Source organism: Entelurus aequoreus, linkage group LG25 (assembly GCF_033978785.1).
Source record: "Entelurus aequoreus isolate RoL-2023_Sb linkage group LG25, RoL_Eaeq_v1.1, whole genome shotgun sequence".
Lineage (NCBI taxonomy): Eukaryota > Metazoa > Chordata > Actinopteri > Syngnathiformes > Syngnathidae > Entelurus > Entelurus aequoreus.
The window spans coordinates 19113839-19135461 of record NC_084755.1 but is presented as its reverse complement, the minus strand read 5'-3'; the positions used below and the strand labels follow the sequence as shown (position 1 = coordinate 19135461).

General features: G+C 40.9%; 2 protein-coding genes across 8 annotated transcripts in view; one reads left to right on the top strand and one right to left on the bottom strand.

The window, feature by feature from the left end:
• glis2b (GLIS family zinc finger 2b) overlaps positions 1-8992 on the bottom strand; it is a 78172-nt gene extending 69180 nt beyond the window's left edge. Inside the window, exon 1 of one of the 2 annotated variants that reach the window (XM_062036917.1) lies at positions 8450-8992. The gene's annotated coding sequence lies outside the window, so the exon portion shown is untranslated. The remainder of the gene's footprint in view (positions 1-8449) is intronic. The other variant, XM_062036916.1, reaches the window with a different exon arrangement.
• Positions 1-21623, top strand: part of tfap4 (transcription factor AP-4 (activating enhancer binding protein 4)) — a 77790-nt gene that overhangs the window by 33141 nt on the left and 23026 nt on the right. Inside the window, exon 1 of one of the 6 annotated variants that reach the window (XM_062036929.1) lies at positions 8916-9055. The exons of the other annotated variants lie outside the window; for them this stretch is intronic. The gene's annotated coding sequence lies outside the window, so the exon portion shown is untranslated. Of the gene's footprint in view, positions 1-8915; positions 9056-21623 lie in introns of those variants that run through there. 6 annotated transcript variants of the gene reach the window in all.

Sequence of the window (21623 nt, the reverse complement as noted above, 5' to 3'; positions counted from 1 at the left end):
GGCTGCTGGATGTGAGAAGTTTGTGACTCTGTCGGTATACATCTGGCTACACATCCTAAGGAATGCACCAACAGGGGGGGGGGGATGCACAGCGGGATCCCTGTGGTGGCTGCCCAGTGTAGAGGTGGAGCCTTTCCTGTGTGCGTGTGCATGTGAGAGAGAGCTGTGCTTGATAGATACCGCCACATCTGGACCCGGCTTTTTTTCTCCAACGGATATCATGGTTGACCCGGAGCTGAACTGAACATCAGCTGACTGAGTAAACATTGCACTGCAGCGCTTTGGCTTAGGAGCACCTGTGCTTGGAGTTTGGACAGACGAAAATCATTTAAAAACAGCCCAAAGAAAAGAGAGAGAGGCCAGTTTCCACCATTGCAAAGTGTCCTTATGTATTTGGCGTCTTGCACAGTGCAGTAGCATAAAATACTTAGTTCCAGCTAACATTTGGATATACACTATATTGCCAAGAGTATTTGGTCAACCATCCAAATAATCAAAATCAGGTGACCTAATCACTTGACCCGGCCACAGGTGTATAAAATCAAGCAATGAGGCATGGAGACTGTTTCTACAAACATTTGTGAAAGAATGGGCCGAGCTCAGTGATTTCCAGCGTGGAACTGTCATAGGATGCCACCTGTGCAACAAATCCAGTCGGGAAATTTCCTCGCTCCTAAATATTCCAAAGTCAACTGTCGGCTTTATTATAAGAAAATTAAGAGTTTGGGAACAACAGCAACTCAGCCACCAAGTGGTAGGCCACGTAAACTGACAGAGAGGGGTCAGCAGCTGCTGAAGCGCATAGTGCAAAGAGGTCAGTTGCTACAGCGTTCCAAAATTCATGTGACCTTCTAATTAGCCCATGTACAGTACACAGAGAGCTTCATGGAATGGGTTTCCATGGCCAAACAGCTGTGTCTAAGCTATGCATCACCAAGTCCAATGCCATGGACTTGGTTGGGGGATGCAGTGGTGTAAAGCACGTCGCCACTGGACTCTAGAGCAGTGGAGACGCGTTCTCTGGAGTGATGAATCCCTCTTTTCCATCTGACAATCTAATGGACGAGTCTGGGTTTGGAGGTTGCCAGGAGACTGGTACATTTCGGACTGCATTGTCCAGAGTTTGAAATTTGGTGGAGGAGGAATTATGGTGTGGGGTTGTTTTATCAGGAGTTGGGCTTGGCCCCGAAGTTCCAGTGAAAGAAACTTTGAATGCTCCAGGATACCAAAACATTTTGGACAATTCCATGCTCCCAACTTTGTGGGAACAGTTTGGAGCGTGCTCCTGCCTCTTCCAACATGACTGTGCACAAAGCAAGGTTCCATTAAGACATGGATGACAGAGTCTGGTGTGGATGAACTTGACTGGCCTGCACGGAGTCCTGACCTGAACCCGATAGAACTCCTTTGGGATGAATTAGATGGGAGACTGAGAGCCAGGCCTTCTCGACCAACATCAGTGTGTGACCTCCCCAATGCGTGTTTGGAAGAATGGTTGAAAATTCCTATAAACACACTCCGCAACCTTGTGGACAGCCTTCCCAGAGGAGTTGAAGCTGTAATAGCTGCAAAAGGCGGACCGACATCATATTGAACCCTATGGGTTAGGAATGGGATGGCACTTCAAGGCAGGTGGCCAAATACTTTTGGCAATATAGTGTACATGCCTGTCATTGGACAGTGACAGTAAGAGGTCAGCACTGGCAAGCAACCCTATTGGGATCCCAAATGAAGCCCCCCGAGCGTGCCTCCACCTCCACTGCATCCGACCACTTTTTAATGATCCGAAGCCATCGTCCCTTCTGCCACACAGGGCTTGATAGATTCGCCTTGGCAAGGGTCCTCATTTTTCTCCCTGGCATCGTCAGCTCAGGACAATGGGCCCTCAGGAAGGCAGCCAATGGGAGGAGATCCTAAACCATGTCCCGATGTACACACAATGAAGCTCGGGGCACAGGGAATTGCTTAATTGGAGGAAAATGGCTCTTCCCCTAGGCCTCTCTGCCTTGTGCATTCCTCCACTGCACTCCATATTGGTGAAGATGCACGGTCATGTAAGAATATGACGTTCATACCATTTCCATGTATCTCACAAAAGTGAGTACACCCGTCATATTTTAGCAAGCATTTTCATAAATGTGCATCTCCTTAAGGGACAACTCTACATAAGTGAAACTTAGATATACTCTAGAGGAGTCACAGGGTTTCTGGTATTAACACATAATTTAATGATTCTTACAAGGCTACTTTAACGAGTATATAAATATTGATACTTTAAACTTTAATATAATGTTATGAAGTTTCTTCCACATAAAAATTGCTAAAACTATTTTTGAGAACCTCATAAAAACATTTACACATATTGTTGGAGATAAGTTTGCTCCAATTAGGGTTTTATGGTGCTGATTCCAATCATCCATGAGTAAAGTGATTCTTTTTTTTAATGTATTTATGATGAGTGCTATTCGACACTGTAACAATATCGACACAACATTTAAGTAGCTCCTCATTCTCTTTTATTACATACATTTGTTTGAGCAAAACAAAGTCAATCCTCAATATTACACAATAACTAAACAAAGGCAAAAACTTCTATCCACTACTTATTTAAATCCTTTGGTTTAACTTGCCCGCTCCTGCTTGCTCTCTTTGTGTGGAATATGTTTAGCCTCATCCTACAGTCCTCTAGTGATAGTACTACTTCTAAGAAAATGTAGATTATTTCTACTAATGGAGTATTATTGACCCAGAGGAGCAGCTCTACACAGATACATCACATTGACAAAGATAAGACCTTCTGGAGGAAAGTTCTATGGTCAGATGAAACAAAAATGTAGCTGTTTGGCCACAATACCCAGCAATATGTTTGGAGAAGAAAAGGTGAGGCCTTTAATCCCAGGAACACCATGCCTACCATCAAGTGTGGTGGTGGTAGTATTATGCTCTGGGCCTGTTTTGCTGCCAATGGAACTGGTGCTTGACAAAGTAAATGGGACAATGAAAAAGGAGGATTACCTCCAAATTCTTCAGGACAACCTAAAATCACCAGCCCGCAGGTTGGGTCTTGGGCGCAGTTGGGTGTTCCAACAGGACAATGACCGCAAACACACGTCAAAAGTGGTAAAGGAATGGCTAAATCAGGCTAGAATTAAGGTTTTAGAATAGCCTTCCCAAAGTCCTGACTTAAACTTGTGGACAATGCTGAAGAAACAAGTCAATGTCAGAAAACCCAAGAAATTTAGCTGAACTGCACCAATTTTGCCAAGAGGAGTGGTCAAAAATTCAACCAGAAGCTTGCCAAAAGCTTGTGGATGGCTACTAAAAGCGCCTTACTGCAGTGAAACTTGCCAAGGGACATGTAACCAAATATTAACATTGCTGTATGTATACTTATGACCCAGCAGATTTGGTCACATTTTCAGTAGACTCATAATAAATTCATAAAAGAACCAAACTTCATCAATGTTTTTTGTGACCAACAAGTATGTGCTCCAATCACTCTATCACAAAAAAATAAGAGTTGTAGAAATTATTGGAAACTCAAGACAGCCATGACATTATGTTCTTTACAAGTGTATGTAAACTTTTGACCACGACTGTGTGTGTGTGTGTGTGTGTGTGTGTGTGTGTGTGTGTGTGTGTGTGTGTGTGTGTGTGTGTGTGTGTGTGTGTGTGTGTGTGGTTTATCCGTTGTACAGTGCTCAATACCGGGGTAGAGCGGAATATACGGTTTCTCTGCTCTTTAGGGGATTTTATAAATGACTAACACAAGTTGTCAATCTTGGAATAAACATGCGAAATGGTGTGGGAAGAGATCACCTCTTATATACCTCACCTTTTATAAATCCCCTGAAAAGAAGAGAAACCTGCGAAACAGGCTTGTAGGGATGAAATAGCCTCCGTATATGTACATATATGTACATACATATATAATCTAGGCGAGAAGACAGGTTTAAGATGCGTTCCAATGCCTTGTTTCTCCTCAGGTGATTGGGGATTTCGTACTTTGTGCTGCATTATCATCGGCTTTCATCACACAAATTGACACATTTTGGGCTTTTTTAAACAGCACCACAGCGACTGTGGCGGAACCCAAAAGCCAACAAGGAAAATAGCCTTCAAGTTTCACTTACAGCCATGGAGGTGCACATGAAGACATTAAAGACATTAAACACTTCAAACTACAAAAATGGCAGCCTTATGGGTACTCCTGGAACATGTTGCATGTGTCACCAGTTTACAAATATGTTATTATTGACACACACAACCAAAACACATCAAACTAAGACATTGAACTCGTTATTAGACGTGCATTAGCTTGCATCTTGCACAACAGCCTCCAGACAGAAAACAGTCCTAAAATGCACCTTTTTTTAAGTAGTTTAATTGTTTTTTTCACTAGTGTGCCATGAAATACAGTCTGGTGTGCCGTGGGATATTATGTAATTTCCCCTAATTGGGCTAAAAATATTTTTTGCAAACCAGTAATTATAATCTGCAAATAATGTGCCATTGTTCCATATCAGTAGGTGGCAGCAGGTGGCTAATTGCTTTGTAGATGTCGGGAACATGGTTTGTCGTGATCACAATATGCGGGAGGCAGTGTGCAGGTAAAAAGGTATCTAACACTTAGACCAAAACTAAATAAAAGGTGAGTGCCGCTAAGAAAAAACATTGAAGCTTAGGGATGGGTTATGGGTTATACTTGTACAGCGCTTTTCTACCTTTTTTTAAGGAACTCAAAGCGCTTTGACACTATTTCCACACTCACCCATTCACACACATTCACACACTGATGGCGGTAGCTGCCATGCAAGGCACTAACCAGGACCCATCAGGAGCAAGGGTGAAGTGTCTTGCTCAAGGACACAACAGATGTGACTAGGATGATAGAAGGTGGGGATTGAACCAGTAACCCTCAGATTGCTGGCACGGTTACTCTCCCAACTTCGCCACGCCGTCCCCATGGATGGCTGTGCAGAACGAAACAAAAACTGAACTGGCTGCAAAGTAAACAAAAACAGAATGCTGGACGACAGCAAAGACTTACATTACAGCGTGTGGAGCAGACGGCGTCCAACAAAGTATATCCGTACATGGCAATCAACAATGTTACCACAAAGGATAGCATCCCACAGCTTAAATCGTCTTGATTGCGAAAACAAATCATCCATTTTCTACCGCTTGTCCCTTTTGGGGTCGGAGGGGTTGCTGGAGCCTATCTCAGCTGCATTCGGGCGGAAGGCGGGGTACACCCTGGACAAGTCGACACCTCATCGCAGGGCCAACACAGATAGACAGACAACATTCACACTCACATTCATGCACTAGGGCCAATTAAGTGTTGCCAATCAACCTATCCCCAGGTGCATGTCTTTGGAGGTGGGAGGAAGCCGGAGTACCTGGAGGGAACCCACGCAGTCACGGGGAGAACATGCAAACTCCACACAGAAAGATCCCGAGCCCGGGATTGAACTCAGGACTACTCAGGACCTTCGTATTGTGAGGCACATGCACGGGGAATGTTCAAGGAAGAACATGAAACTGCTCCAGGAAAATACCAATGAAACAGGAAAAGCCACCAAAATAGGAGCGCAAGACAAGAACCAAAACACGACACACGGGAAAACACCAGAAACCTTCAAATAAGTCACGGCGTGATGTGACAGGTCATGACTCTAGACCAGTGGTTCTTAACCTTGTTGGAGGTACTGAACCCCACCAGTTTCATATGCGCATTCACCGAACCCTCCTTTTTTTCAAATTCAAGACAAAGTTATTATGTTTTTGGTAACACTTTAGTATGGGGAACATATTCTAAGTAACAAAGACTTTAATTTAGAGTTATTTGGTTAGGGTTCGGGTTAGGGTTAGAGGGTTAGGGCCATGGTTAGAGGGTTAGGGTTATAATAAGGCCATGCCGAATAAGGCATTAATAAGTACTTAATAATGACTAGTTAAGAGCCAATGTTACTAATTTGCATGTTAATAAGCAACTAATTAATGGTGAATATGTTCCCCATACTAAAGTGTTACCATGTTTTTTTACTTGTGCACAAAATTAACCGTGCATGAACATCACCTTGTTCAAACAACAAAACCAACAGTGCATAAACTCACAACAAATTACACACCTGCAAATCGGTCTGACTTCTGCTGTTGCCGTATCCGTAATACGTCTATAGGGAGAAGTTTTTATTTACACGATGAGTCGGGTTTGTGTTGACCTCCGCGGCAGAAGCTTCGCCGAACCCCTGAGGCCGACTCACCTTTGGGTTCGATCGAACCCAGGTTAAGAACCACTGCTTAAGACCAGTGGTTCTTAACCTGGCTTCGATCGAACCCTAGGGGTTCGGTGAGTCGGCCTCAGGGGTTCGGCGGAGCTTCTGCCGCGGAGGTCAAGACAAACCCGACTCATCGTGTAAATAGAGAATGAGAACATTTTAACAAGAAATGGGCAACAAATTGTTAGTATCTGCTTTTAAATATTTAGGATTTTTAATTGATGACCACTTGAGTTTTAAGGAGCACATTCAGTATGTTGTAAAAAAACTGAAACTTTTAGTAGGATTTTATTATAGAAACAAGTCTTGCTTTTCTTTTACTGTGAAACAGAAATTGGTAGAAACAACCTTTTTACCTGTTATTGACTATGGAGATGTGTTGTACATGAATGCTACTGCTGGTTGTCTCCACAAGCTGGATAGTGTGTACCACGGTGCACTGAGATTCATCACCAACTGTGCTCCCCTTACTCACCATTGCGTATTATACTCAATGGTTAACTGGACATCTTTATGTGCTCGACGCCTCAATCATTGGTATGTTTTCATCTACAAAACCATTCTGGGTATCACTCCATCTTATCTGTCTTGTCTTTTAACAAAGAGACAAGGAAGTCACAATCTTCGTTCAATGAATGTTCTGCAATTTGTCGTCCCCAAAGTAAGAACTGAACTGGGCAAGAAAGCATTTAGGTTTTCAGCACCGAAGGCTTGGAATAACCTACAATCGAACCTTCAACTTCAAACCCTTGTTACATTGAATGAGTTTAACACTTCTGTGAAAGGATTGCAGTCTACCTTGTCTGTATGCACATGTGTTATGTGAGCAAGTTTTAATGTTGTAAATGTGATGTTTTAAGTGTTGTTTACTGTTTTTTAATGTAACCTTGCTGCTGCCCTCTTGGCCAGGTCTCCCTTGGAAAAGAGATATTTGATCTCAATGGGATATTACCTGTTTAAATAAAGGCTAAATAAAAAAATTAAAATAAAAACTTCTCCCTATCGGCGTATTATAGATACCCCCGAACAATGTTCCCTCTAATTTTCCATCTGATTTGCAGGTGTGTAATTTGTTGTGAGTTTATGCAGTGTGTTGGTTTTGTTCTTTGAACAAGGTGATGTTCATGCACGGTTCATTTTGTGCACCAGTAAAAAAACATAACTTTGTCTTGAATTGGAAAAAATATATATATATTTTTCACTAAAGAAGGGTTTGGTGAATGCGCACATGAAACTGGTGGGGTTCAGTACCTCCAACAAGGTTAAGAACCACTTCTCTAGACCTACACTACCGTTCAAAAGTTTGGGGTCACATTGAAATGTCCTTATTTTTGAAGGAAAAGCACTGTACTTTTCAATGAAGATAACTTTAAACTAGTCTTAACTTTAAAGAAATACACTCTATACGTTGCTAATGTGGTAAATGACTATTCTAGCTGCAAATGTCTGGTTTTTGGTGCAAAATCTACATAGGTGTATAGAGGCCCATTTCCAGCAACTATCACTCCAGTGTTCTAATGGTACAATGTGTTTGCTCATTGGCTCAGAAGGCTAATTGATGATTAGAAAACTCTTGTGCAATCATGGTCACACATCTGAAAACAGTTTAGCTCCTTACAGAAGCTACAAAACTGACCCTCCTTTGAGCAGACTGAGTTTCTGGAGCATCACATTTGTGGGGTCAATTAAACGCTTAAAATGGCCAGAAAAAGAGAACTTTCATATGAAACTCGACAGTCTATTCTTGTTCTTAGAAATGAAAGCTTTTCCACAAAATTGTTTGGGTGACCCCAAACTTTTGAACGGTAGTGTACTTAGAGACAAGAGCTATAGTGAACCATGGTTGGTTATGGTTTAAAGTCATATCCAACAGTTGCGACAACGACTTTTTAATCGTTAATATCGGCTGCTGAGTTTCATTTTTCAATGATTTCTACTGGTTGTGTGCCTCGGGATTTTTTTCAACGAAAAAAAACGTGCCTTTGCTCAGAAAAGGTTGAAAAACACTGGCTTAATAGAGGAAGTTATGAGTGGGTGTCGAGTGTAGAAACGCCGGTCCTTGGGGAGTCCACACCGCCTCAGAGGCTCGGAAAATAGGTCAGTGCCCCTGTTTGAACCCCAGCACATTCTTGCAAAAACGACACAGGATGAGGAGGGTTTCTTACCTTTTTAAGGGATGAGGAGGAAAGCAAAAATTAAAAATAAAAAAAAAAAGTCCTGCAAGCTGGTCAGAGCCGATCGCTCCTCGTCAAAATGTGCCTTCCTCACTGGGGGCAGCTGGCAAGTCTCAGGAGGCGTCTGGAGAGGTGGTCTCTTCCCACACCATTTCGCATGTTTATTCCCAAACTTCACAGCAAGTCAGTGGCAACACTTGAAAGGAGAAGAGATGGTGTTTGATTTAACGCATCGCGCTTAATGGCAACGCCGGTCAAGTGGTTCCTCCGAGGGGAAGTTAGGGATGGCACGAAAATGGTGGCAGGGCGGGTACTTCGTCTTCTTCCTCGTCTTCTTCGTCGCCGTTGCTTTAAGGTGGAGGACTGGTGGGAGATGCTGTCTCGTCTCTTCCCCAGGAAGGAGAGCTGTGTCGTGTCCCCCCCTCGCCGCCGCCGTCGTCCGTGTGCCGCCCAGCAGCCAGCAGCCCCAAGCAGCCAGCCAGCCCCAGCCAGCCCGTCAGGAGGAGCAGCCCAGCGGTGTCTGCCAGCTCAGCGCATGCCTGCAGCTCCGCCCCTGCACGGCCCCTCCTCCGGTCCTCCCTCCCCTCCGTCCTGATGGTAACATCTCCTGCTTTTTATGCCTGGAACAGTGGTTCTTAACCTTGTTGGAGGTACCGAACCCCATTAGTGTCATATGCACATTCACCGAACCCTTCTTTAGTGGGGGGGGGGGGGGGGGGGGGGGGAGAGAAAAAAAAATCAAATTCAAGACAAAGTTATATGTTTTTGGTAACACTTTAGTATGGGGAACATATTCTAAGTAAGTGTTTTTCAACCTTTTTTGAGCCGAGGCACATGTTTTTAATTGAAAAAATCCAAAGGCACACCACCAGCAGAAATCATTAAAATGTGGAACTCGATATTGACAATAAAAAGTCGTCGGATATGACTTTAAACCAGGGGTCACCAACCTTTTTGAAAGCAAGAGCTACTTCTTGGGTAGTGATTAATGCGAAGGGCTACCAGTTTGATACACACTTAAATAAATTGCCAGAAATAGCCAATTTGCTTAATTTACCTTTAACTCTGTTATTATTAATAATTAATGATATTTACACTTAATTGAACGGTTTAAAAGAGGAGAAAACACGAAAAAAATGACAATTAAATTTTGAAACATAGTTTATCTTCAATTTCGACTCTTTAAAATTCAAAATTCAACCGAAAAAAAGGAGAGAGAAACTAGCTAATTCGAATCTTTTAGAAAAAATAAAAAAAAGAATTTATGGAACATCATTAGTAATTTTTCCTGATTAAGATTAATTTTAAGATTTTGATGATATGTTTTAAATAGGTTAAAATCCAATCTACACTTTGTTAGAATATATAACAAATTGGACCAAGCTATATTTCTAACAAAGACAAATCATTATCTCTTCTAGATTTTCCAGAACAAAAATTTTAAAAGAAATTCAAAGACTTTGAAATAAGATTTAAATTTGATTCTACAGATTTTCTAGATTAGCCAGAATAATCTTTTTGAATTTTAATCATAGTAAGTTTGAAGAAATATTTCACAAATATTCTTCTTTGAAAAAACAGAAGCTAAAATGAAGAATTAAATTAAAATTTATTGATTATTCTTTACAATAAAAACAATAAATTTACTTGAACATTGATTTAAATTGTCAGGAAACAAGAGGAAGGAATTTAAAATGTAAAAAGGTATATGTGTTTAAAAATCCTAAAATCATTTTTAAGGTTGTATTTTTTCTCTAAAATTGTCTTTCTGAAAGTTATAAGAAGCAAAGTAAAAAAATGAATGAATTTATTTAAACAAGTGAAGACCAAGTCTTTCAAATATTTTCTTGGATTTTCAAATTCTATTTGAGTTTTGTCTCTCTTAGAATTAAAAATGTCGGGCAAAGAGAGACCAGCTTGCTAGTAAATAAATACAATTTGAAAAATAGAGGCAGCTCACTGGTAAGTGCTGCTATTTGAGCTATTTTTAGAACAGGCCAGCGGGCTACTCATCTGGTCCTTACGGGCTACCTGGTGCCCGCGGGCACCGCGTTGGTGACCCCTGCTTTAAACTATAACTATAAGCATGCAACACTATAGCTCTTGTCTCAAAGTATGTGTACTGTCACCACCTGTCACATCACACCCTGACTTATTTTGACTTTTTTGCTGTTTTTCTGTGTCGTGTTTTAGTTCTTGTCTTGCGCTCCTATTTTGGTGGCTTTTTGCTGTTTTGTTGTAGCAGTTTCATGTCTTCCTTTGAAGCGCTATTCCCCGCATCTACTTTGTTTTAGCAAACAAGAATATTTCAGTTGTTTTTATCTTTCTTTGTGGGGACATTGTTGATCGTTATGTCATGTACGGATGTACTTTGTGGACGCCGTCTGCTCCACACGCTGTAAGTCTTTGCTGTCGTCCAGCATTCTGTTTTTCTTCACTTTGTCGCCAGTTCAGTTGTAGTTTCGTTCTGCATAGCCTTCCCTAAGCTTCAATGCTCTTTTTTTAGGGGCACTCACCTTTTGTTTATTTTTCAGTTTAAGCATTAATACCTTTTTACTGACAAAGCAATTAGCTACCTGCTGCCACCTACTGATATGGAAGAGTAATACATGGTTACTCTGCCGAGCTCTAGACAGCACCGACACTCAACAACAACACATCATTTGCAGACTATAATTACTGGTTTCCAAAAAATATTTTTTACCCCAAATAGGTGAAATTAGATCATCTCCCACGGCACACTAGACTGTATTTCACCGCACACTAGTGTGCCGCGGCACAGTGGTTGAAAAACATTGTTCTAAGTAACAAAGACTTAATTTAGAGTTATTTGGTTAGGGTTAGGGTTAGAGGGTTAGGGCCAGGGTTAGAGGGTTATGGTTATAATAAGGCCATGCCGAATAAGGCATTAATAAGTACTTAATAATGACTCGTTAAGAGCCAATATGTTACTAATTTGCATGTTAATAGGTAACTAATTAATGGTGAATATGTTCCCATACTATCAATCAATCAATCACTGTTTATTTATATAGCCCTAAATCACAAGTGTCCCAAAGGGTTGCACAAGCCACAACGACATCCTCGGCACAGAGCCCACATAAGGGCAAGGAAAAACTCACCCCAGTGGGACGTCGATGTGAATGACTGACAAAAACCTTGGAGAGGACCGCATTTGTGGGTAACCCCCCCTAGGGGAGACCGAAAGCAATGGATGTCGAGTGGGTCTGACATAATATTGTGAAAGTCCAGTCCATAGTGGATCCAACATATCAGCGAAAGTCCAGCCCATAGTGGATCCAACATAATAGTGAGAGTCCAGTCCATAGTGGGGCCAGCAGGAAACCGTCCCGAGCGGGTCAGCAGCGCAGAGATGTCCCCAACCGATGCACAGTCTAGCGGTCCACCCCGGGTCCCGACTCTGGACAGCCAGCACTTCATCCATGGTCACCAGACCTGTGTAACTCCCCCTCCACAAGGGAGTGGGGGGCAGAGGAGAAAAGAAACGGCAGATCAACTGGTCTAAAAAGTGGGTCTATTTAAAGGCTAGAGCAGTAGTTCTTAACCTTGTTGGAGGTACCGAACCCCACCAGTTTCATATGCGCATTCACTGAACCCTTCTTTAGTGAAAAAAAAAAAAAAAAAAAAATTCAAATTCAAGACAAAGTTATGTTTTTGGTAACACTTTAGTACGGGGAACATATTCTAAGTAACAAAGACTTAATTTAGAGTTTTTTGGACACTAGGGGAACATATTCTAAGTAACAAAGACTTAATTTAGAGTTATTTGGTTAGGGTTAGGGCCCGGGTTAGAGGGTTAGGGTTATAATAAGGCCATGCCGAATAAGGCATTAATAAGTACTTAATAATGACTAGTTAAGAGCCAATATGTTACTAATTTGCATGTTAATAAGCAACTAATTAATGGTGAATATGTTCCCCATACTAAAGTGTTACCATGTTTTTTTTACTAGTGCACAAAATGAACCGTGCATGAACATCACCTTGTTCAAAGAACAAAACCAACACAGTGCATGAACTCACAACAAATTACACACCTGCAAATCAGTTTGACTTCTGCTGTTGCCGTATCCGTAATACGGCGATAGGGAGAAGTTTTTATTGACACGATGAGTCGGGTATGTTTTGACCTCCGCCGAACCCCTGAGGCTGACTCACCGAACCCCTAGGGTTCGATCGAACCCAGGTTAAGAACCACTGGCCTAGAAATACTAGTTTGGATCACACCAGGGGCGTCAAAACTCATTTCAGATCAGGGGGCCACATGGAGAAAAATCTACTCCCAAATGGACTGGTAAAATCACAGCACGATAACTTAAAAATAAAGACAACTTTAGATCGTTTTCTTTGTTTAAAAAATAGAAAAAGCACATTCTGAAAATGTACAAATCATAATGTGGGGGTTTTTTACACTTACATGTTGCGGCTAATAGTATTCTATCTTTATTTGTCGTTATTTATACTTTCTAAATAAATTATATGATAATGTTCATCAGTCAACTCATTGTTAATTTTCAATTCATCAAGATTAAAAAAAGAATATCAAAATCAAATTACAGGATGTTATATATGTAGTTTGCTCATTTCCTCGACTGGTGCACTAACATCTGTTTTTTGTTGTTGTTGTTTTTTTTACATATGTAGCATCTACAACAGTGGTTCTTAACCTTGTTGGAGGTACCGAACCCCACCAGTTTCATATGCGCATTCACCGAACCCTTCTTTAGTGAAAAATATATATATATTTTTTTTCAAAGACAAAGTTATGTTTTTGGTAACACTTTAGTATGGGGAACATATTCTAAGTAACAAAGACTTAATTTAGAGTTTTTTGGACACTAGGGGAACATATTCTAAGTAACAAAGACTTAATTTAGAGTTATTTGGACACTAGGGGAACATATTCTGAGTAACAAAGACTTAATTTAGAGTTTTTTGGACACTAGGGGAACATATTCTAAGTAACAAAGACTTAATTTAGAGTTATTTGGTTAGGGTTAGAGTTAGAGGGTTAGGGTTATAATAAGGCCATGCCGTTTAAAGCATTAATAAGTACTTAATAGACTAGTTAAGAGCCAATATGTTACTAATTTGCATGTTAATAAGCAACTAATTAATGGTGAATATGTTCCCCATACTAAAGTGTTACCATGTTTTATTACTGGTGCACAAAATGAACCGTGCATGTACATCACCTTTTTCAAAGAACAAAACCAACACAGTGCATGAACTCACAAGAAATTACACAAATCAGTGACTTTTGCTGTTGCCGTATCCGTAATACGTCGATAGGGAGAAGTTTTTATTTCCACGATGAGTTGGGTGTGTTTTGACCTCCGCCGAACCCCTGAGGCAGACTCAGCGAACCCCTAGGGTTCGATCGAACCCAGGTTAAGAACCACTGATCTACAAAGATACAAAGAATTGCTATTGCGACATCTAGTGGACACATTTAGAACAGCAGGTTATTTAATTAAAACATTTCGGCTAATTTTTATACTTAGCAAACTCATCCCGCGGGCCGGATAAAATCTGTACATTTGACACCCCTGGATTACACATTAGCACAAAAAAAATGTATGTGCACAGTTTGGATTGCCTTGCATCATACTTAAGAAAACAGTTTCTAATGTTCTGCGACCCCAATCAAAACATGAGCTGAACAACCAGAGCAATATTTTTATTGTCAAATAAATATGTAAAATTAAGCATTAATATTACACTTAAATGTTGACTTTAAGCATTGTAATTTGAGTGCACACTAAAGCCATGTCCAACGCCACCACTAGAGGGTGTTACTGTCAAACTCCATTTATATTTTACCCTATAAACAAAAATATTTAAAAAAAAGCAGAAATAGAAATGTAACCTTTCTTTTGTTAGTAATGGGGGCCTCTGATGCAGAAAATGAAGGCTAACCTAATCATATTTTACATTTTAGTATGTTTTAACAGAAATGTTGCAATATTGCAACATTGGGCCTGGGTGGGCCGCACGGTGAAACAGGGGTTAGTACGTGTGCCTCACAATACGAAGGTCCTAGGTTCGATCCTGGGCTTGGGGTCTTTCTGTGTGGAGTTTGCATGTTCTCCCCCGTGATTACGTGGGTTCCCTCCGGGTACTTTGGCTTGCTCCCACCTCCAAAGACATGCACCTGGATATAGGTTGATTGGCAACACTAAATTGGCCCTAGTGTGTGAATGTTGTCTGTCAGCGTTGGCCCTGCGATGAGGTGGCGACTTGTCCAGGGTGTACGCCGCCTTCCGCCCATTTGCCACTGAGAGGCTCCAGCACCCCCTGCGACCCCATAAGGGACAAGCGGTAGAAAATTGATGGATGGATGGCCTGGGTGGGAGCAGAATTTGTGTATTTGCACTTACGCTGTCAAAATAAATATACTAACAACTCAGTGGTGTGCCGTCAAAGCCAGCAAGACCTTCTCTGCTGGCCTAACATAACCAAAAATCATGATCATTATTAAAGATTAAAAAAAAATTTCATTTACTTTCACTAAATATCTCAAAGTATTCATATTCTCTTCATGTTATGTTATGCTCGTTCCAGTGATGTTTTAGTTTGTATCCAATCAGAATTCAGCTAGCTTATGTTGCCATGCTGTACCAAATCTGCCCGAGGCCTTCAGTATCAACAATGCGGGCGTCCGTGCACTGTGTGATCGGGCACATACAGTTGATAGACAATTGCGATAGCCAATCAGATCACGATTTGTTGTCAGTAAGGACTTCTAGCCGTCCTCACGTTGAACGTGACATTTACGCGTCCTGTGATTGGATACTCATCGGCATACTTGCCAACCTTGAGACCTCCGAATTCGGGAGATGGGTGGGGTTGAGGTGCAGGCAGCATTCCCCTTCGAGCTTTTCTGAAAGAAATTAAATTATTTTTTCCAATCATTTTGGAACTTGCAAGCGTATTTCTTCTTTTTACTCGTCGTCGCCATGTCTCTTCTTCGTTCTTCTGCTTCGTCTCCTTCTTGATGTGTGTGCAGTTGTGCACTGAGCTCCAAAAGCCGTAGATGTTATTGTAGCGTCCCGGAAGAGTTAGGGCTGCAAGGGATTCTGGGTATTTGTTCTGTTGTGTTTATGTTGTGTTACGGTGCGGATGTTCTCCCGAAATGTTTGTCATTCTTGTTTGGTGTGGGTTCACAGTGTGGCGCATATTAGTAACAGTGCTGAAGTTGTTTATACGGACACCCTCAGTGTGACATGTATGGCTGTTGACCAAGTATGCCTTGCATTATCATTAAACCAGTTAATTGATCATACGTGTCAGCATTTCTTGACATCTTCGAGTAAAGATCATTGTCAAACCCGTCCAACGCTACATTATTATGTGACTGGGCCGGTGCGCTGCTTATATGGAGGAAAAGCGGATGCCTGGACAGAATGCGGCTGTTAAGGGGTGAAGGTTTCAGGTGAGAGAGGACGTTAAAGGCAGTGTCTTTAAGGCACGTCCCCAATATTGTTATCCGGGTGGAAATCGGGAGAAATTCGAGAGAATGGTTGCCCCGGGAGATTTTCGGGAGGGACACTGAAATTCAGGAGTCTCCCGGGAAAATCGAGAGGGTTGGCAAGTATGCTCATCGGGACCGTTAGCGGATTAATTTGAGAATACATAGAGTTGATAGACAGTTTCGATAGCCAATCAGATCACAAGTTGTTGACAGTAGCCTATCTAGGTAACCTGATGTTAACGAGACTGTGATTGGATACTCACTTGTCATTCCAAAGTGAGTATCCAATCACAAGTTTCAATTCAGCAGGAAGTGGGAAGTGTTGCGCCGTAGCCAGAGAAGGAGAACAAAACGTTGAATAGGTGGCAGATATATATTTGCAAGGCCATTTTCAAGAAGGATATTTAAAGAGAAACTACATCTTGTGAGACTATCTCGGCTCAGCTTTTCTGGTGATGAAACGGGGAAATGCTTGCCATTTCCACTCGAATAAGCCGACGACGAGGGGTACCACTGCCTTATACGGCGTTGAATAAGTTCAATAAATTGTGAGTTCAAATGTTATTTTTTCACTTTTAATGTTTTTTGCAATTTTAATTTTGACAGTACCATATAAGATATGTTTTAAGTGCTGATGCGTTTTAGTTGATTTTTAAATGCGCCAGAAAATAACCAGTTTTGTACACTGTTGATGTGTTTCAATATACAGTAGGGCGTAGATGTGTTCCTGCATAGTATTTCCCCAGCAGTGGTCATGTGGTGAAAACAATTAGGGTATTTTGAGAGGTTATTATTGAAGTCGTACATCACTGAAGGCCTAGGTGGGAAACGCACGGCCCGCCACTATAACAACTAAGGGTTAATTTGCACTGTGATTGCTTACAAAGCTCTATAACTGTAAATGTCAACACAGCAATCATATTTTTTATGAATCAAAATATTTTGGGCAACAAAAGATTTAACAGGATGAAAACTTTGGGGAAGACCCAGGGCATGCTGGCAGAACCCAGATTAGTGGTAGGCATCGGAAATAACATACAGTAGAGTGTACTCCAAAAAGCAGTTCCTTTCATTTGAAAAGCAGAGAGGCACAGATTCAAATACTGCTACTGGAAGGGCTTGAAATACCACAACAGGAATTGCTCAAATCTGGTCCAAACCTTTAGAACTTGCAAATTCTCACGTACATTATTTTTCTAGTCGTGATAAGTATTTTTCACAATATGTGAACGTTGGTGAAGAGCTATGTCCCCATGTATTGTGCAAGGTACATATGCCATTTGGACTAGAACCCTCACCAACAATGGAAAACTACAACACATACATAACAAATTAAAAATCTAAGTTGGTGCATGCATTCTACAATAATTTTGTAATTATATTTTCTAGACATTCTAATAATCACAAACTTTTTTTTTCTTTTTTTTTTACCTAGTTTAGTGTTAAGATATCCACTTCAGTGAAAGAGGGAGATGTGCATCCAGTTGTATGACTTCATGGCCTGATAGTCAGACACATTTACCATCCAATTACATTGCAAGGCTAAACAATAAGACAAAAAAACCAACACATTTGTTTCCATGACACCTAAAAGTGATGTTGCAACTTACATCCCCACAGCATGATGCTGCCACCACCATGCGTCACTGTGGGGATGGTATTGGCCAGGTGATGAGCGATGCCTGGTTTCCTCCAAACATGACGCCTGGCATTCACGGCAAAGAGTTCAATAGTTGTCTCATCGTACCAGAGAATTTTGTTTCTCATGGTCTGAGAGTCTTTCAGGCTCAAATGGCTTCCGTCTGGCCACTATACCGTACAGGCCTGATTGGTGGATTGCTGCAGAGATGGTTGTCCTTCTGGAAGGTTCTCCTCTCTCCACAGAGGAATTCTGTAGCTCTGACAGAGTGACCATCGGGTTCTTGGTTTCCTCCCTGATTAGACTAAGATGAATGCAGCAATGTACAGAGACATCCTGGATGAAAACCATTGCTTCCCATCCAATCTGATGGAGTTTGATAGGTGATAGGCGAAGAAGAATGGGCAAAACTGCCCAAACACATGTGTGCCAATCTCTTCACCATGTCCTGGGTCGTCCCCATTTTGGAATAGGGCTGTAACATAACATTTGGAAAAAGTTAAGCGCTGTGAATACTTTCTGGATGCCCATCCATCCATCCGTTTTCTACCGCTTGTCTTTCTCTCTGGGACGCGGGGGAGCTGGAGCCTATCCCAGCTGCGCTTGGGCAGAAGGCGGGGTACACCCTGGACAAGTCACCATCTCATTGAAGGCCTAACACAGATGTGTAAGTTACCCATGCCTTGGGCACTAATACACCCCCATACCGTCATAGATGCTGGCTTTTGAACTTTGCGCCTATAACAATCTGGATGGTTCTTTTCCTCTTTGTTCCGGAGGCCACGACGTCCACAGTTTCCAAAAACAATTTGAAATGTGGACTCGTCAGACCACAGAACACTTTTCCACTTAGCATCAGTCCATCTTAGATGAGCTCGGGCCCAGCAAAGCCGATGGCGTTTCTGGGTGTTGTTGATAAATGGCTTTCGCTTTGCACTTACAGATGTAGCGACTAACTGTAGTTACTGACAGAGGTTTTCTGAAGTGTTCCTGAGTGCATGTAGTGATATCGTAATTGTTTAGTGAGGGAGTACGCCTGTGGATACAGGAAGGCTTTCAGGGCAAAACCCAAATGATTTAAAGGGGTCATATTTAGATGGGTTTTTTTTACATTTAAACCACTTATTTGTCATCTACATTACATGTGATGGTGGTTCTTTGGTCAAAGTTTTGCATACATTATGTTTTACAGACAGTCTTCAAGCCACTTTCTGACTGTCTCTTCAGGATATGCAGTTTTACGTGCCTCCACTCCCCGTCAGTCATGTTGTAGTTCTTAGTGCTTCCACTGCAGGTCAACTGACAGATATAAGTTAGAACTATATGCTACTTTGTATTAGAAATGGCAACAATGGAGGATGGTCTTTGGGTAAACCTTTACCATATATGGAGATACCTGCTGACGTCACCAACGGGAAAAATGACATACCTTGTGCAAATTCCAAACAACTCATTAAGAATATGTATGAAGGAAGGCAAGATTGTTTTATAAATATCTTTTCCATGCTTCTATGGTTTGATGTCAAATTTTCGGGACTTATGCAGGTCCCAAATACACAAAAACAGGTACCAATAGGTAAGAAAAGTTGGTTTTGCATAAATGGGAGCCAATAATAGTTTTTGCTTTCGTTTAGTTGTTGTGCATTAGCTATGTAGCATTCAATACCACAAATGCATCATCTGATTTACAACAAAACTAGCATATTTAATAAGATAAGCTTTATTAAGATTTTTTTTAATTTTAGTTAATTGCTATAAAACCGTTTCAGTTCCATACCGTATTGTCAAAGTATTGGATCGAGATCGGAGGCCAAAAATGTTGATCGGGACATCCAACCATCCATTTTCTACCGCTTGTCCCTTTCGGGGTTGCGGGGGGTGCTAGAGCCTATCTCGGCTGCATTTGGGCAGAAGGCGAGGTACACCCTGGACAAGTTGCCTCCTCATCACAGGGCCAACACAGACAGACAACATTCTCCCTCACATTCACACACTAGGGCCAATTTAGTGTTGCCAATCAACCTATCTCTAGTGAAAAGTATTCCTTCTTCCTTCCTTCAGACTTAGGCCCCTTCTACACTAAGCTAAGGTTATCCAGGGTAAATCCCACCTAATCTTATCCTTGTCCACACACACACAAGGTGGTTTGCCTTCACCTTCATTGTCCATTCGTTTTTGGTGACTTTATATACTCTGGACCTAGACGTTGAGTCTGCGACATACATGGCAGACAATAATAATAATAATAATAATACATTTACTTATAAGGCGCCTTTTTGGGCACTCAAGGACACCGTACAAAATCAAAACAATAAAATCAATTGGATAAAAACAACAACAACAACAAAGATCGATAAGATTTACAATGAATAAGCAGTCAGGAATAGGTGTAACTAATAACTGATACAGTCTGCTTTGCCAGTCCAAATGCATTCGCCGTTTTCCGTAGTTAGTCTTCCCTCGACGGCCAGGTAATACGAAGCACACACTACCTTTTTTATCACATCCACAGGAGCCCGCATTCTCGTTGAGTCTTCTTCGACAAATGGACAAAGTTTTTCGCTAAGTAGAATCACAGCTGACCTGGACATTCGAAAGTTCTCTTCCCGTCTGAGAAGTGTTGTATCCCAAATAGCTGCAATCGCTCTCTCTTCAGGTATTCATGTGTGATTTCCACAAGCGTCTGTACATGTAGAAGAAGGAGAAACACGGGCATGTCTGGATGACTCGCCTCCATATTTCCAGTGGTTAGCTCCGAGTTACAAAACCGCTTTATTATGAAGCTGGCTGTGGCGCGTCCTTTCTGACGTCACTTCCTGTGTGGGGCGCAGTCTTTCTAGCGTCACTTCCTCCCTGAAGTCAGTTTGTAAACGATCAATGAGTCCATACAAAGCTAAGAGCCGGAGATTCAAGAAATACACGGCACACTTACCCATGTAAAAAATTGTCAGAGGAGGGGAACCTTGAACGATTGTTTAGTGTGGCTAAAACGGGGCTTAGGCTAAATAATTATTCGTTTAAGGCAGGGCTGTCAAACTCATTTTAGCTCAGGGGCCACATAGACAAAAATCTATTCCCATGTGGGCCGGACTGGTAAAATCATGTCATAACGTAAAAATAAAGACAACTTCAAATTGTTTCCTTTGTTTAAAAATAGAACAAGCAAAATATGAAAACATACAAATCATAATGTGGGTTTTTTTACATTTACATGTTGCTGCTCTTAGTAGTCTGTCTTCATTTGTCGTGATTTATAATTTCTGAATAAATGATGTGATAATGTTCATCAGTCAAATAGGTGCGAGTCTGGCAGGGTTTTAAAATGCTCTCATTGGTGTAAAATTGTAATCTATCAGAAGATGTACACTGCAAAAACTGAAATCTAAGTAAGATTAAATATCTCAAATAAGGGTGATATTTGCTTATTTTCTGTCTGATAAGATAATTCTTCTCACTAAACAGATTTTATGTTAGTGTTTTACTTGTTTTAAGGGTTTTGGTCCTAAATTATATCAGTAAGATATTATAGCTTGTTGCTGAGATTTTATGACCTATATTGACTAAAACATGCTTGAAACTAGAATATCAACTGTTGCAAAGCTGTGTCATCAACACTCAAGTATAAAACTACTTTTTTAAAGTAATAATTTCTTATTTCAAGTATGAAAAAAAAAATCATGACTTTGTTACAATTGCCTCATAATTAAAACAGATGACAGCCAAATGGACGTTGCTGTTTTATTTTCAATGAAACAATACAAAATACGTACTCATATAGTAATACAGTTATTAGTTAGAATATACTTATTTTAAGGTATTTTGGGGTTCATTGAGGTTAGCTAATTTTACTTGTTTTGGAAAGTCTTGACAAGCCAAATGTTATTGTTCTATTGGCAGATCATTTTGCTTAGTTCAAATAAAATACCCCTAATTTTTGTATTTTTTTTTTCTTGTTTTTGAACACTGACATTTTGCAGTGTAATAAATAGTATTATCAAAATCAAATTACAGCATGATATTTATGTAGTTTA